The 5,265-nt window shown below is 33.5% G+C and overlaps 1 long non-coding RNA gene across 1 annotated transcript; it reads left to right on the forward strand.

Moving 5' to 3' along the window:
- Nucleotides 1-4,228: 4,228 nt before the first annotated feature.
- LOC141724406 (uncharacterized) lies at nt 4,229-4,786 on the forward strand. Its single transcript, XR_012576645.1, has 2 exons — nt 4,229-4,448; nt 4,560-4,786. It is a non-coding gene; the product is annotated as an uncharacterized LOC141724406 (long non-coding RNA).
- The last annotated feature ends 479 nt before the right edge of the window (nt 4,787-5,265 follow it).

Here is a 5,265-nt window from a genome sequence, read left to right on the forward strand (position 1 = left end):
TTTTCTAGGGTTAACAAAATAAAATGCAGAAAGATAAATTCAAAAGAAAACTAGATTCATATTCTCATTCATAACCTGTGAAAATGACATGATGTGCAATATATAGTACCAGACAAGAAGATAACTATTTTTGGGCCTATCTATTTACTCTTAACCCACTTTGTAATCAGGCCCAATAACAAATTCGGACCCAATACTATTTAGCCTATTCGTGACAGCGGCTATCAATACAAAAAGGAGGACAAGAAGAAGATTGGCCGCAAATCAACAAAATGAAACCAAATGATGATGAACTCGAAGGTGCATGCTTAATGTTAAAGTGTAATTGGCACTTATTTAACTTGTAATATGATATCGATCCTCTACTTATGATTATGTATGTACTAAGTTTCCGAACCTACTAATGTTTGTAATGTTACCTATTATCCTAACTAGCTTGCTTTCTTTCTGATTTTCTGTTGCGTACATTGTCTACTATCTTTTCTTGATATACTACCTCATTCCCATGAAATTGTATATGTTCAATATTTGCACGTATTTCGAGACTTCTAAAAAGTATAGTTTCGTAATGTTGTTACTTGAAAATTTTACTTACCGGGGGTGTCATGAGAACCTTGATCATTACGTGTATTCCAATTTATATACACCTTTAGCGACTCAGACTTAAGTACTGGGAAAGATTCTGTTTCTGTTCTTACTAGAGCTTTGGTTCATCCAGACCCTCTTCCCCCTCTTTTAAATCTAGACTTCACCAGGATAGGAAAACTATAACATCGTTAAGCAATAAATTGGAAATTCTGAAGCAGCCAAAATGCTCAATGATATTTTCAAATCTACCTGAGTTTTACACTTGGCCTATCTGCCATACCCGATCAGTGTAAAGATATAGTATGTCGGGGTCACTTAACCCCCCAGGCACCTACCATCTCTTAGGAAGGTCAAGTGCATAGTCAATTGTGAAGGTCAAATGCATAGTCAATTGTGGTATATCGAAGTATTTGCAGTCTTTCCAGTGTAAAAGTTTGTAATTTAAACTCTATTGACCCTGTTCTAATTCTATGGCATGCTTCCTTGTGTATTCTCTGTTTTCTTCTACAATATAGATTTCATTTTTTGACCAAAAAATAATCTTAACTGTAAAGGTTAATTCTACTTTCTTCCTTGTTTTTCCCCTTTGTTGTGCTAACCCGGGCTATTGATCATTTTAACCAAACTTACCCTTATTTTGTGTCAACTTTAACATGTGCAATCTTTCTACCTACTTGTGTTATTCCTTTCTTTTTTATCTGTTCATTTAATTTAATTTTTGTTAATTGAATGGTTTCCTGGCAATTTTATATGTGAATTTCTTGAAAGATTTGTTAGGGAATACGTGATGCACATATGCATTGTACTGATTATTAAATCGGACGCTTGTTGCCAGGTTGGTTGTTATCTTCTGTACACTTCTAATTCTTTTTTTGATTAATAAATTTTAAAATTTTACCTATGGGGGTTGTTATGGCCTTATAGGAACCCTGGTTATTACGTCTGTTCCGCTTTATATATGCCTTTAGCTAATCTGGGGGTGTTATAGGAACCTTAATTTTTACATGTCTACTGCCTTATAGTATTTGCCTTTAGCTTTCAGATCGTCTACTCAAGTATGGTGTTGTAATAATCCTGTTTCTGTTCTTTACTATAAGAGCTTAGGTTCCTCCTGCACCCCCCTCCCCTTTCTTTTGGATATGGACTTCAGCAAGATTAGAAATGTATATCATCGTAAACACTAAACCGGAAATTCTGAACCAGCCGATATGCTCAAGGCTTTATTCAAATGTACCTGAGTTTTTTGCTTGGCCAAACTGCCATACTAGATCAGTGTAAAAATAGTGTTTCAGGTCACTTACCCACAGGCCCCCAACATCTGTGTAATAGTCAATTGTGGTGTATCGAAGTATTTGCAGTGCTCTTTCCAGTGTAAAGTTTGTAATGTATACTCTAGTCATCCTGTTTAAATTACATGGCATACTTTCTTGGGTATTCTCTGTTTTCTTCTACAGTATAGATTTCATTTATTGACCATAAAATACTCTTTACTGTTAAATTTTAACGAAACTTATCCTTTTCTTTTAACTGTAAGAATGGAAACGTTTACGTTCTTTCTGTCCTACTTGTGTTTTTCCCTTTCATATCTATTCATTTAATTCAATTTTTGCTAATCGATCGGTTTCCGGGCACTTTTACATTTGAATGTTTTGAAAGATTTGTTAGGGAATATGTGATGCGCATTGCGTTGTACTGGTTATTAAATCGAACGCTTGTTGACAGGTTACAGGTTGGTTGTTGTCATCACCTGTCTGAATACCTCATTTGAAAAAATTGGGTCTGCAATAAAAATGAATGATAAAAGAGTAGTATTTTTGGATCAGTATATTCATTGCTTACCATTTGCACTCTTTTTCGAAGCGAATCTCTCTCTAAATGTATCCGTGTTCAATAACTAATAAGACTAACACTACAAGAAATATGCTCATTTACGACGGAATTTTTACACTAGAATTCGTCGCAATTGTTGCGACGAAAAATATTCGACGTTTTTGCTCAAGCCTTAAGTTCAGATTTTCGTCATAAATACAATTTTCGTCACAAATATAAATTTCGTCATAAGTACAAATTTCGTCGCAAGCTAAATATCGTCGTAATTTGTTTCTTACGACGGAAAAATTGTTGCAAGTTAACAATGAGACTCACCTATAGAAGCTAGCCAGATTTAATTTCAAAAATAAATTATTAAATAAATTATGAACAATCGTCGCAAGTAACCCAGAAATTCTGTCATATGTTTGTTTGTTTTCCGGAAGCATTAATTTTTTTCTTTTTCTAATTCCCAACCATTATTTGCTTCAAAATTAAGTTATACAATTGTCCTAACCACAAACAAAGTTTTCGGTCTATATTATATAGCAAATCGTTACAAAATCTGAAATAAAATAACAACTTCATAATATCGCTACAAAGCAAGTTCCGATCCAAAATGAACAAAAAACTCAATTCCGGCCAAATTACGATGAACTCTATAATTCTTAACCAAATCAAGATTTTAATATCACAAATTAAAGATAAAATTTAATACAATCTACTACCATTAACCGTATTAACACAAAATTTAAGAACAAAGACAGAAAATAAGATCAAAATTTACATTATATTTCGACTTTCATAATCAAGACCCAGGAATGTAATTTGATTTCTCCATGGCCTCAAACCCTTCTTGACCCTCTTCTTCACGATCATTTTCGTCACCGCTGGAATCGCCATCGTATTCTGTCCTTAATTTTGAAACTGTTGATGATTATAACAAAATGAGTAAGAAATTATAGACAAAAATAATTATATGTATAGTTTTAGAGAGGCGTGGAAATTGTAAGTCTCATTTTATCCGATTGTTTGGTTGTGAAAATTTAGAGATTGCAAAATTCTAAGTAGAAAAAATTGGGAATGGTTAGATATAACATTAATAAAAGGGTTTATGATTTGATTATAAAAGGTAAAGTGCAATTATTCAAACTCGTGGTAAAAGGGATGCGAAATGTAATTTATCCTATTTACTGATCATGGTGGATGTGCAAGGCACAATACAAAAATATACACCGAAATCAACTCATGTACATTCTAGTAATTTTGGGAGTCTTCTAAATTTAAGTTCATGAACGGTACTCCTATTTGCTCATTCAAAATTTAGGTTCTTGAATGTTATCGCTACTTGCACACACCCTCATCTCCAACTGAGCATATTATGTTGTAGAGGGCAACTGAAAAAACACTAGGTAATAAGGTTTAGGGAAATTATGAACTACAAACCGGATTGCTATCAACTTCAATATTCATCTCAACTTTATTCACGCAGTCCACATTTAACCGTAATTCCATCTTTATCTGGGTAATTATTCGTCTATGTTATGTAAAATTAATATGAATCGGTTTTAAAAATTTGACAGAATGTTTAAAGCGGGTAATAGTTGTTGAATTGTATAATATTTATACATATTTACAAAATATTTCGTCAATCAATATTCTACTCGATACAAAGATTTAGTAAGTGTCGAGTGTGAACCAGAATGTATTTTTCATAGTTAAAGACGTAAAAATAGATTTTAATAAATGCGACAAGGATTTTGTATTAAAATATTTATAAATAGTCACGTAAATTTTAAAATAAATTATGTAAAAAAGAGGAAATTAAGAAAAGGAGGCAAACGAGACTTTCGGGTCCCTGGAGCCCCAACGAAAGAAAGGATTTGGGGAAACCGTTGCTTTTAAAAGAGAAGATAAGATTTATTGAGAAAGAGAGAGAGAAAGAGAGAGGGAGAGAGAGATCGAGAGGAAAGGAGAGAGATCGAGAGAGAAAGAGCATGCGCGGACTCTGGAGAAGAACAATCTGGCCAGCTTTGCAGCGAGCGAAGGATGTAAGCCGATCTGCGATTTTTGTATTTACGTATAATTTTTTTGTCAATATAAATTTTGTATTATTTGTAACTGTGTTTGTATGTATTAATGTCGTACTGGGATTACAATAGGGATCTGGACGACTACATGAGATACGCGTTCTATTTTACGATTGGTGCGGCGGGGATTAGGGCTGACATCACTCGTGGTCATTGATGATTATGCATATGATGTACTATCTATGTAGCAGATATGTCTTTAATTTATGATTATTAGTATCTCAAACTCGAAGATGTTTATTTCTGTACTAAATTTCTGAACCCTTTAACTACCGCTAAGAATGTTGTTATCATGCTAACTAACTTGCTTCCTTTCTTTATTTTTTTCCGGTATATTTTTAATTCTTTTTTATCATCCGAACCTTAATTGTTATGTGTCTTTCCCTTGTAAATATACGCAAACGTTTGGCTTTAGATATGGGGACGGGGAGGGTGTTATAAATGATGGATTAGCAACCTGTTTAAATGGTTGTTTGAGGTAAATTGTTCGTGGTTTAGATTACGTTTATGTCTAAACATCAAGAGGATTTCCCTTCATCACTTCACTGTACTAGGTGAGCAAAAGCTCCCTCGTAGGGTTTTTAATTATTTTAAGATGAGATAGATGCAAGTCCGACTTTAAAATGTTCAAATTCAAAAATTGTCTAATTCCAGTTTAAAGTTGAGAAATGGGTAAAATACTTGAGTTTACGTCATTTTTCATACAGTTCAAAGTTCTTAGCACGGTCTGCAACTAACAAATCTTTCACTTGTCAAAGTAACGGTGTAGAGCTAGGAC

This window comes from Apium graveolens, chromosome 1 (assembly GCF_009905375.1).
Source record: "Apium graveolens cultivar Ventura chromosome 1, ASM990537v1, whole genome shotgun sequence".
Taxonomy (NCBI): domain Eukaryota; kingdom Viridiplantae; phylum Streptophyta; class Magnoliopsida; order Apiales; family Apiaceae; genus Apium; species Apium graveolens.